Source organism: Calidris pugnax, unplaced genomic scaffold, assembly GCF_001431845.1.
Source record: "Calidris pugnax isolate Ruff unplaced genomic scaffold, ASM143184v1 scaffold24, whole genome shotgun sequence".
Taxonomy (NCBI): Eukaryota; Metazoa; Chordata; class Aves; order Charadriiformes; family Scolopacidae; genus Calidris; species Calidris pugnax.
Window position 1 is genome coordinate 39,201,632 of NW_015090922.1, and position 13,409 is coordinate 39,215,040.

The following is a 13,409-nucleotide window of genomic DNA, read 5'->3' on the forward strand; positions in this document are numbered from 1 at the left end:
ACATTTTGTCCTGGTTTGAGGTAAAACAGAACAAATTTTCTGTTCAGTAATTTTTCTTTTCAGTTAAGCCTCTTTTAACTAACCAAACTCTCTGAAATTAACAGACACAGTCCTCTTTTTGGGGTGATAAGACCTGATTGTTTCTAACTTATGCCAAGGAACGGTATGCAGAGAGGCTCTTGCTTATACTTAATACTATAACAAGCAAGGTCAGCTAACTTTGCTATTTGCCCTATTGGAGGGTCAGAAGCAGAAAAACAGAGGGGTCACATCTGCAAGGAGGGGACAGGACAGGTGACACAAAACTGACCAACTGGGTATTCCATCCTATCTGCATCACGGTCAGTATAAAATCTGAGCGATCAGAGGGTCAGCCCTCTTTCTTCAATGGACAGTGTCTGAGGAGGACTCTGTCTTTGTTTGCCTTTGATCCCAACCTGTATATTCCTAAATTCAGATCTGGAATCCAGCTCCCATCCATCGCTGACCTGTATATTCCTAAATCCAGATCTGGAATTCAGCTCCCATCCATCGCTGAGTCGAGTCTGGGACTTCCCCAGTGCCTGCTGGTGATGTGATTATCATCCTGGGAGCTTAATATGGTTTTGTGTATATTGTATATATTTCATTATATTCTTTTTATTATTTTATTAATATTTTCATTAAAGTATTTTAGTTTTCTTTTAAACTCATAAGTCTTTTGTCTCTTTCTTCCTCCTCTCCCTGGAGAGAGGGGTGGGGGAGAGCATCTGTCGTTCACTGCAGTGACCATTTCAGCCCAAACCATGACACATTCCAATGATTTCTGTACCTTTGGGTTCACTCTTTCATTCCCAGAATAACATGCACTATAACTAGCCAGTTCCCCACATTTGCTGCTGTCCCATTTCAGTTTGCCTGTAAACCCATGTTGTTTTCATTAGCTGACCAGTCAGTCACTCTGCCACCTGACTTAACATGACAGCCATTCAAATCTGTCACATTCTCTGGAGTCGTTGGATGTTGCTCTCAGATTAGTAAACAGATGTTATCAATACCCCGTAACAGGCAGAGAGTGTGCAAGGCATCTCATTTAGAAGAAAGAGTGATTTAAATAGATCTTACAGAAATATTAAGGAATGCTGTGAATATGCTCAATATTGAATTCGCTTCAGTGTGGGAACTGAATACTTTGATACGTATAAAGAAAAATTACCTGCTATAGTTAGAGTAGATTTTATTCCATATTTAATAGAATCTGACTTTAAAATGACAACAGAAAGTATTTCATTCCCATCCACAGATTTTAAATAAACAGTTTAGAAGCTCCACTCCACTTGGAATCTGTAAGAGGTGCACTTAACCTTCAAGGAGAAAATTCCAGTTCTGTTTTAGTCCATACAGCAAACCTGTGATAAGTCCCTTTTTCCTCTTTAAATTTCAGTGTCCCCAGCTGCAAAATGCCTGCTACATTTCCCGTTTATTGTTTAATTTCATCCTCTAATTAATTTGATGAAGCCCCTCAAAATAAGTAAAATTTATTCAGAATAACTCAGCCTTTATTTTGATCAGTTTTGATCCCTTTCAGCAGGTAATCCTTGATAATGTAATCACTGGGTATAGAAGGTTTCATTTAATAATGAAAGACAAAGATTCTAAAAGAGAGAGACAGGAGGAAGCTACTGGAAGACTGGAGTGATAATAAAAGATGACTACAACCCAAAGTTGCATTACTTAGAGATTATTATTGATATTGCAAGAACTACCATATGCTTTGCAAGCTGTGACAGTCACCCTTGTAGTCACATGGATGAAATGATCAACTGCTTCTTGCATTCAAAGTGATAGGAACAAACTTGATCCAAGAAAGAGAAGCTGCTGTGTAACAAACAGCACAGAGGCATCGTGTGGCTTAATTACCATTTTAAGGGAGGAAGGTCGCTTGGTCTGGATCAGACCTTCTGGATCAGCTGAAAGTGCTGCATGCAGTAAGTGCAACATTTATTTACTAAAGTATTGCAGAGAAAAAAGCCAAATGAGTTCAGGAAGTTGCCATTTCATTATTTCATGCAATCATGCTTATGCATTACGTCAGACACTTGACAGCATTAATGCCAGTGATGCACTGTCATGCCCTTAGCATAAAAAGGATGAGCCTGGTCTGACTGGGAGACAGGACTAGAGTAAGATGCCCAAGCTTTCCCAGTGGCATTTAAGTTAGAGACTCAATGCTTATATAAAGGTCTTGCCTACTACAACCCCTGTGCTGAATCCTTTGCACCCTGTATAATTCTGGGGACGAGGTGGGAGAACTGTTTCCAGATGGCATATTTAATACCAACACCATTCCTCTGCGATGGCATAGCTACTTCAGGAGGCACCAGAGTGCATCAAACCTCGGCACACCTGAGTGCACCCTCGACAGACCTTGAAGCATGGATCGAAGGGTATGCCTCAGAAATCTCCCACTGACCTCATTTTGGATTCAGACCTGACAGGATTTTAATCCCCCCTGCAATCACGATGGCTGTGCTCTCAGCAGAAGTAATACACTCTCATTATTGGTGGACCTTCAGCTTCACAGACCATAACAGCATCGATCCTGTCACTGCACATGCAGAAAGTCCATGCTGGGGAATCTCTGCATGGCCAGTAACTCCTTGTGCTCGCTGTCGGCCCTGGAGAAACATGAGATAAATAACTGTTCGCTGCAGAACTTCTGGTCCAGTGTCTCCTCCCTAAAAGGAAGAATTATTTTGGGGTGGCCACAAGGAAAGGAGATGAAATGTGGGGATATGCAGAGCTCCATGGCCTGACCCCAGATCTTATGGCATGTGCAGCAAACACGCTCCTCTGAACAACAGATGAAGTGCTGGGCTTCACTCATTCCTTCCTCACCTGCTGGACCCTGTCATAGCTGAAAACAGGGGCAGCTCAGAGGGACTCCTTGTTCTCTCTCCATCACAAAGCGTGGGGGCCTCGGGTAACTGGATATTTCTCCACTAAATCTGATTTCACACTTGCAATAGGAATGGGCCAGCCCCCTTCAAAACAACATATCGTGTCTATTTTGGAAACATAAAGCGAAGGAGACATTTAACAGTGCAACACGTACAGGCATGTCTTCTATTTACTCCTTTTTTTATTTATTTACTCCTACATAAGGTCATTGAAACTAGCAAGAACTTTACAAATAATTTCATTTTCCACCACTGTTTATTAATCATTAAATAAGAGTTGGGATTTCACATAAATAGACCTTCATATCAACTGGAGCTTTAAATGGGATTATGTCAATACAGTAGAAGTAGGTAAACATTTTTTTAACTTCCCTGGGTTTAGTGAGAGAAGGCAACATCGATGGTTTCATTTTGTTTATACAAAGTTTTCCTACATGATTCGCTGCACCAGCACTATTTTGCAATGCAGGAAAGGATTTGAATTTGAATTTTTTGGACTTAAGTTTTTTTACTTTTATTGAATCATAAAAACTTTCACTAAATTTAGGGTTGGTTTTTTTCCTAAATGTTTTGTTTACTCTTGAATATAATCTGAATTTGGGGGGAAAGAGTCCCTTTATATCACCTACATCTTCAAACAACCAACAAGAGAACTCAGACAAAAAGTAGGCCAACTTCTTTTCTTAAGGTATAACTGTTCTTTTTTGTCAAACTTGATCCAGTGTGGAAGTTTCATTTAAATGTGACCTGCAAAGCAAAAATGAAAAGCAAGCACAAACTTCTGCACTGAAAGTCTCCAGGCAGTGGGGCACAAGAAAATCCAGTACAGAAATAGCTGTAATATTTTAGTGCATGTGTTTTGAGGGGAGGCTCCTGACATAAAACCTCCCAACTCACTGCAGAGACCTTAGAATTCATCCTGTGTTGACGCCAGATTGACTGTCTCAGTCAAGACGAGAATTTGTGGAATCACTTTCTGAACATCCATGATGCTAGGATTTTTTCAGTGAGATAAACACAAAAGGAAATTTCAACAAGGAAGAAGAATTCAAAGTTCTTAAAAACATATTTGTGATGAATGTCTTTTCTGCTTTGTCTGAAGTGTCCTGGGGAGCTCTGGAAGATTGTGGACTGTATGTGAAATGTGTGTGAGGGAGAAGGGAATAAAGCAAGACTACTGTCAGTACATTTAAATCCAATATCCAAAGTCTGCATCTTGACGGGGAAATGTATAGAAGCTTCTGAGCAGAAAAACATCATGAAAGACTTGGTCCAGGTCCTGCAGATACCAGCACCCAGCACTCAGCCAACAATGCTGAAGCTGGAGCAGAGCTGTTCATAACAGAGTGGAGCAATTTCTCCAGTTTCTGGGAGAAAAAAAATGCAAGCAAAATTGAGTAGAAGATGCTATAGATAGAAAAAGAGAGATGTGTAGATATTGACAGTTATTGCCTGTTCAAAAGAAGATGGGGGAGTTGGTAAAAGCTGAAAAAACTTATTTATGGCTTTGAGGAAACATTTTAACAAAGAAGATGAGGGAGTTGGTAAGAGCTGAAGAAAATACCCACTTATTTATGGCTTTGAGGAAACATTTTAAAACATTTGAGGCAAGACCTACAAAGTTAGGTAATGTGGATTTAGCTATTTGATTGTTAAATGGCTTGACACTCTGTGTAAGTGAACCCTACTATGCCGTGCAGGGCTTTAGAGGAGACCACTTTACATGTTCGATGGAAGGGAACTAACATCTGTGTCCTTGGGAGCATTAAAGCAAAGGTTTATAAGCAGAACAGTCTATCTCTATTCCCCATTGAAACTTGGCTCTCCCATCCCCCACCCCAAAATCAGCGTCCGCAATGCCACCTCCCCTGAACATGCCTGTAGTATTCCCACCCATGTGTCATTTGCTGACACTAATTGAAAACAGGGACCTTGACAAAATGGTCTATATTGAGAGAAAGAAAACATTAGTGTCATCGTGATGCTAATAGAGGATGCTATAGTTAGACTGGGAGGAAAAGGAGGGGGGTTATGTCTATGCATCTCTTTTGATTTATCCATGGTACTTCCATACATTTTTCATTTATAGGAAAGAAAAATGGTCTTTTTTTTTCAAATTACCTTGATAATGCCAAAAAAAAAGAAGAAACGGGCATATGTTCAAATGTTTCAGGCTTTCCACAGTTAAAAGAAAGCTGAATTTAAACTAAGGAAAAGTACAGGGGGTTTTGTTTCAGCCTGTCCTTGAATCATTCTTTTAAAACACCAGCTCATTATAGTCAAAGGTCCTAATTTTAAGAATGTCAGACTCCATGGGGGTTTCATCAGCTCTTTGCTATTCATTTCATGAATCGTCCAGATCTTCGTTTTGATCAGCCAGGGACTTTTGGGAACAAACCTTGAGGTGAAGGTGGACATACATTGCTTTCCTGCTATCGAGTTAGATTTCAAGCTGTCACAGTACAGAAGAAGAAATTCCTGGAACAAACTGCCTCAGATATCCATAGGGAATACACATATGTGATTAACCCAACTGGCCACTGGGTGTGACCATTGCACCACACAAAAGCATCTGAGACTTTTCCAAAGACAGGTCTGGAAGTATTGGAGCTGGAAAAAAAACCACGACCTTTTGAGGTACGAGTAGAGAGCAGTCATGTCAAATAACTTTCCAGGCACAGCTTTCATACAACTGCTGTAGAATGTGGAACCTCTCTTTAAAAACAGACGTGGAGCATTTAAAATCATAGTGTAAAAAATTCAGTTAAAATCTCATTAATGACATTACCAGAGTCTCTTTTCCTTCTCCAAAAGAAAACTAGTAAGTCCCTTAAAGCTGCAGGTGTTTGGCTCGCTGTTCACTGAAGCCCCATTAATTGAATAAGCACATTCACGGGCAGAATGGCTTAACTAGGCAGTATCCACACTATTAGCTCTCAGTCACCTAGCTTCCAGCCAAAAGGGTAATATCCACTAAAAAGAAGAAGAAGAAGAAAGTCTACAATAAATTATTGATAATTATTTTTCTTCCAATCTGGGTTCTGTAAATATGAGACAAAATAATTTTGTCCAGAGTAACCCAACCAGATCCGTGGCAATATGTAGTTCATATCAGCCCACTTCAAAATGATTCCCAATTTTATATGTTATTTTATAGAATTTCTACCATTAAAAAGTCCACACATTTATCTTTTACATCAGGTATATTCCTCTGTATTCTCAGTGCAGATACAGATGTACACACCAATTTGCAAGATCTGTTTTCCTGATCACACTCAGGTTCAGTAGTGAAACGTTTGCATATTCCCTTGAGTCAGGCTGAAGTTCAGTAGTGTCAGACCCTGATCAAAGAGTCAATGACAGAATAACATCACCTTGATCTCTGAAAAACCTGTCAGTCCTGAAATTACTTGAACTTACATTGGTTACAGCTACTTCAACAGGCAATAACTGAACAAAAAGTCACCAGGAGTGTAACAGTGCTTTGCCTTTCTTTCATCCTTGGGTTAATACCCAATGCCCTGGTCATTGGGAATCATCCACGATGGATGTTACAGGGTCAGTTTTACCAAAACATGAGTTTTTCCCATGCAGGAGGAATCTGAAGTTGTACTTGTAGAAAGCTTCATTGCATTCAAAGTGAGGGTCTGAATTCAGACCTGCCTTTCAGATCATAAGAGAATGGGAATGCCACTTCCCAGAAGCACAAAGTGCATCACTGACTTCTAAAGGGGTCTAAAAATCAATGTGTGCTGGTTTTAAAGGAGAAGATAACGTCAGTTTCAGGCTGCTCCTTGTACCTTTATTTCTGATTTTTTTCAAGGTATGCTTTAGGAAAAAAAAAAAAAAGCATGACCAACTTAAAAAAAAAATTCTCTTAGTATCTAACAGCTCATGCTGGAAATTATCCACAGTTCTCAGACTCACAATGTTTTTACACTAAGTGAGACATCTGGCATCTTCCTGAATTTGTGACGAGCTGCCAATGTTTTAACAAGGGGCATTCGGCAAACACCACTTTCCCTATACCTTTGTGATAAACCTTAAACTGGGATTCTGTGAGTTGAGGGCTACAGAAACTATTCATTTGTTTCCCCATTTAAATAAAAATGCTTTCTCATAACCCTGGGCTAGGAAGGAGCAATTCCACTTGACAAACAAACAGAATGTTCTTGCTGGAAAGCTACACTTTCCACCCGAAAGCAAAGCAGACTGGCTATATTGCTAGCACAGCGCACGGTTCAACCCCTGTGTAATTTGAATGTAAAAAGAGAGAAGGTCTTTAGAAAATTCCTCATCCTTGGTGAATTCTACAGCATTCGAAAGGAGGGGGGAAAGCACTCTCTTCTGAAGTGTCTTTATGGTCTCCAGGGAGAATATTCTTTATAAGACAGGAAGATTTAGCAGGATTCGGAAAGGAGAGAAAGCACCCTCAGAAGCGGAGAAAACACCTCCCCATCTTTCAGTTTGGCTGTAAGGGACTCCTGACAGCCCTGCAGCTGGTTCCTCAAGCACCTCCTTACCGAAGAGCCTTTGCGTGTATGTGTGTGTGTGTAAAATAAATTCAAGAATTCTTGTCACAATGGAAAACAAGCAACAGCAGCTCCCTTTGTCAACCTGTAACTTTTCATGTATGGGGCTGGGGGGCTGGTAGCACCACATAATTGTGACCATGGCCCACAGCTTCCGAGCAGCACCTATGCTACCCACCACAACTTCAGCTTCAATAAGTACAGAAAGAAGGAAATATGAATGTGACAAAATACCCACTGTCATACATCTGACTCAGAGAAGAAACTGGAACCCAAAGAGTGGCAACTGGGGCCACATCTCACTGTCTGGTGACTCCATCACCCTCTCCTAGACCATGCCACCACTCGGCTCTTTATGGACAGGGTGCAGAAGGCTTCCCTCCTCATCCAGAGGCTAGTTTAGCAGTTTTCAAGGAAATTACCTTCATTAAATGGGGTTTGTATCTTTCCTATATCACCACTTATTTGGTAGCTTCTAAGAAAACTTCTACAATGGGCTGGATTTTAACTGAAAAGGAAAAAAAAAATGTGTTTCACTGCCAGCCCTCAGGAGGTGCTCAGAATCTTGATATCCTTTACCTGTATGTTTCAATCATTTCAACTAACTCATAGGCTACCAGGGTCAAGAGCTTGGGAAAAGGATGCAAAAAGTTGTGCTCAGTGTATTTTCTCTCATCAGAGTTTCCATGGCACAATATATAACAGACATTTGGCAGGATTAATGTGCTAGTGATAAAGCAGTAGCCTAGAGACACAATGATACTGTAGTTGTGCCATAGAAAATCAAACTGTATAAAAAGATATCCTCTACCAGAGACCTATTTTTGAGAAGTGTGCGATATTAGAATGGCTGCAGTTCTCTCTTTGTGTTTGGTAAACTGAGTTTATCCTTCCAAATGTGTACCCAAAATGGAGGGTAAAAAAAACACACAAAAACCAAACAAAATCAAACAAACACATACACAAAAGCAAAAACAAAACCCCAAACCAAACACACACACAACCCAAACCAAAACCCCAAACCAAACACACACACACAAAAAAAAAAAATCCTACCTGCCACATCCTGGTTCTTCCCATCCTTTTTGTATCTGTTCCAGTTTGAATTGAGCCATCCTATCCTATACCCTTCACCAGGGTTTTGAATGTTTTAAGGGTGAGTGATGGGAGAGACAACAATAAATCCAAAACAAACATTTTGAAAAAAAAAAAAAAACATTTCATCTCTGAAGAATTATTCCTAATCAGTTTTGAATAGCTGCTTGGTAGAATCTATTCAGTATATGCCCTACCTTTTGAGGTAAGCTTTAGTGGAGCCAGACTTGAATCCTTGGGAGACATTGTTCAAACATAGAAGTTTCATATTTCATGATGGAAATTTTGAAATATTCCCAGATGCACTGCTATGTCAGGCCCTTGGAGCAAGAGTCTGTAACTCCAAGCAGGAGCAAGGGTGGCAGAAAATTCTATGTATCAACTCTGCTTCATATTAGTACCTGGTATTACCTGTGAATTAACATTTCAATGCTTAAGAAGATATTGTCTTCCCTATAAAAGGCTGGAAATGCTGAGGCAGGTATGTTAGCTTTGAGACAAATCAACATACAAACCATTATAGTTAATTTCCATACAGAAAAAAAATGAGTTACCAAATATAAGACTAAATAGCACATAAAAATCCTTCGATCCTTTACTATCAGAAGGAAAAGAGAGGCAAACAACAGGCTGAGGAATTCACAGATTTGGAGTCAAAATTTCTGCGAGTGTAAATCCCATATAATTCTGTGAAGTTCAATCATTAGAGAATTTCATGTTGATGGAAAAGTTTTGCTCAACAGACAGAATTTATTCCTATTTCAGTCATCTGCAAGCACATAACTGCAATCAGTTGGAGTGGGATCAAGTCCAAGCGTAAGTGGAGGGAAACACAATTTTGCTATTCTCTATTGTCATAGGAAGATATTTCAGCCTCTAGTTTCCTGACATCTGCACATAAGGGGTGAGGGATAGCGGGAGCTTTATGGAAAATGTTCTTCATCAGGTTTTCATCAGTCTGAAGAGGAAAGAGTATGTCTTGCTGTGGTTGTGCCCCAGCCTCCAGCAAGCTGAATGTTACAGTGTTTTAGGAGAATAGTCTTCTGTGAAACACTACAGAACACGTAGGGGAAAACAGCAAGTGAATTATATTTGCAGTAGAGGTCCTTTATTCTTTGTTGCTTTCATTTTGTTTTGAAAAGAAATAACAGAGGCTTCATCAATACCTGAGGACTGCTAACAGTCCTCATCCTCCCACTTGACAAAGCATTTAGTCATTCAGATGCTCCAGTTTTGTGACTGCTGCCATCGTCAGTGATTTGCTGTTTGATTTTCTTTTAACACACATTTCCTTCCAAAAGTATCACCAGAAGGTGCAGTTTCAAAGATTTGTGTTCCTTTAAAAACATTTGTGTATTTTCATCTTTTCTGCTCATTTGTTAATTTTTTTTAATTTTGCTTTTCATGTGTTTAAGCTTCTTCTGTTACCTTTCTCAGATGGGATGACAAAAAATGAATGTAACCTAGCTGAGGATATACCACTGGTATATACAATGGGTTTGCATTTTTCTGTATCACTCTAATGTTTTATCTACATTTCCAGGTATCACATCACACTAAGATGTTTTAATGGGCTGTCTACAGTGATTCCCTGCTCTTTTTTCCAAGTGATGGTAGTGAATCCAGCACTGTCTGTGAGCATTTGAATGTGCACTATCTTGTATTTATCAACCCTGAAATTCAGCTGTTTCTCTTCTGATTACCTGCATATTTGTGAGGTCTCTGAATCATTTCCCTTTAATACAAACAGACATTAATGTCTGAGGCATCCCTCTTTTTAATCGCCTCACCATCATTTCAGGTCAATTGTTTCAAACAAGTTTCTAAGAAAAGCAAAAGACCTGAGATTTGTGTGTACAATTGCTCTTTTTGTTCTTCTCTCCACTAGTTCTTTTTTCTTTCACCTTTGCCCATTTAGGTTTAAAAAAGTTTTCCCAAATGTTTCATCGCTACCCTTCAAAAGACTCAAGGAAGAGAAGATTCAGGATTACTGAGTAGGTAACTTGTCCCTCAGCTCTTTGTCAGGCATTTGAATTCATATTCATAATTCAAAATAAACTCAACATTTTTCAACTATTTTTAAATGTTTACCCTTTCAGCTTATATGTCTGCACTATTTGTGATGTTGTGGTAGTGCTATGAGCCCCAAAGGTGCTGAGTACTTTGAATCTGATTTATATTTTTTTAAAATAAATCTTATGCTTATATGCTCAAATTTACATAAAAGAATGTCCAGTTACATTGCAATTCCTACTTATTTGTAATTGGAAAAACTACTGAAGACTTACAGCAAAATCTTTCCTGTTGTTTGGGTTGAAAAATGTGCTATTTAATTGTGATAAAATAAGTTATATAGTGTGTTTTAGGACAGGATGAACAGAAGTCTTGTAATCTATTTTTTATTGTCACCAATGCAATGAAGCATCTCAAAAAAAAAAAAAAAAGAAGTCTTGAGAGATGTGATTGTTGAAAACATTGCTTACTGAACTTGGTAAATTCCATGTAATGATTTGTAATTGTGCTATCTCTAATTTTTGAGACACTTAGGTGCTTTACGAAAAGTACAAGCAAACAATTGCCTCCAGCAGGCCAGGCACTTATTCCCAGACTCCGAACAACCTAGGCTTTATCTCAAAGTGCACACGTCAGACCACATGGCACTCAATTCATCTACAGCCCCACTGCCTTGCTTGTTCAAATGCCATTATATTTTACTCCAAATGAAAATAGGGTTTGATTTACAATCATAATAATGATCATTTATATGGCATTTTTCAAGTATGGATGGCAGATCACAGGATAAACTCAGAACTATTTATATAGGGATTGCTTTGCCAGTATGTAAGCCCACCAAAATGAAAGGTGATAGCCTTCAAACAACAGCTGGACAAATATTATCCAACATATACATTATCTTAATTAATTTTTACCTTTTTTCTCAACTAATTTATTAGAGTAATTTTTCTTTTTGCAGTAACCAACCAGCTGCATAGCTCTGCAAATACTGCTCGTGGAATAAATCACTTGACAGATAATGACGATTTTCATGGAAACATTTACTTGGCAAATATTTTTTCTGATAATTGAGGAGCTCAGCTTTAAAAATCATGCAATAACATTGCACAGTCACTCTAGACAAGCATAAAAAATACCTTTAAGTGAAATTATAGGAAGAATTTTACACAGCAGGAAGTAATTAGCCAAATGGAAATACAGCTATAATGGTGAGATTAACACTTTTACCTGGTGAAAAGTTGTCCACGTTCTTTAATTGTTAGATATGCTCTAAGATCTTGCCTTATATCTCATCAAAAGAATCTTTAACCAGATCTATCTGTACTTCTAAAGAAATTCTCTCTTTTGAAAAGGCTTGGCTTGCACAAGATTTTAGCTGAACAAATCCCATTAACAGCAATGAGAGTCACTCTGCTAAATCCCCCGTGCCCCAGAACGGAAACAACAGCGTAAGTAATGTGCAAGCTTGTACTCCTCTGAAAATGTATAGACGTAAGATAGATGGGAAACAGCTTCTTCTGCCACAGATGTGTGATCATCTTAAAGTATCTTACACCCTCCCAGAAGGATGGGAAGGGAGGGAAGGGAAAGGAAAGGAAAGAAAGAAAGGGCGGAAAAGAGAGGAAGGAGGGAAGGGAGAGAAGGAAGATGGATGCACATGAAAAGTAAAATTATAACAAAACAAAGGTCACCACCAATGCCTTGTACTAAGTACACCTGCATTTTGTGTTCCAAAGGAATTCTCTGGGCTGCCTGGCCTCATCTTTTTTCTTTTGAAGTTCTTTCTGGAGTTGGCTCTTATCTAAGCAGTTCACGCATCCCTATTGAAATACTCAAAAATGGAGCAAGGTGTGAAGAGGAACAGAAGATTAAGCAAGGCTGCAGAAAATACCCATTTATTCATCTTTCAAAGGCAGTAGAAAGGGAGTCGAGCACATCTTTATTCTTCTGTGAGAGGATGCTATTGTTCATCTTGTTCTAATTATGAAATTTGAACTTAAAAGGAAGAAAGAGAACACCTCTCTGACAGTGCGCAGAACATATTTTCCGGAAATAATTCTTATAGATATATATGTCAACCCTATGTATCCAAGAATGACCCAACAGTCACAAAGCAACACACAGAAGCATTTGATACAATCTACAAAGCTGCACTTCTTGATCTATTTGTGTTCCAGACAGATTAGAGAACTACGTGGCAGAAGAAGAAAACACAGCTAATCTTTCGTGACTGCTAGACAGTGCTGCAGAAATGTAATTGCAGAACCAGAAACTCCATGAAAAGAATGCCATGCCATTTACCACAATTCAAAATGAATCCAATTATTCCTTAATCACACTAAAGGGCATGTTCCGCAAGCACAAATAAAAAGAAAACTGTAAGATTCAGGTCTCCACTAAAAATCTATGCAATTTGTAGAGTGAATCTTTCCTTAAAAAATAAAAATATGTCAAGAAAACACTGAAATCCTTTCCACTCCTGCAAGCCATGCATCTACTAACATTGTCATGTCCTCCTTCCATCTCCATCTGAAAAACCCAGACTGCTAGAAGATGCAATCATTGCTATTAGCCTGAAGCCTAAAGGATGGGGAAAGAAGGGCCAGTGTTGTCCGATCATCTTGAGTAAGTCTGAGTTCATTGCTTTCCAAAGGGCTCTTCTGCAACTCTTTGATTCAGTTATAAGTGGCACTTTCATAGCTAAGTAAAGTGCTTCACATGAGGAGACATACAAAGGGGCTGAGGATGTTAGCGCAGAGTAAGGTACTTCTCTCTTCTCCTGTCTAGTAATTGAGTGTGACATTGACAGTTTTGTGAGTCTTTCTTG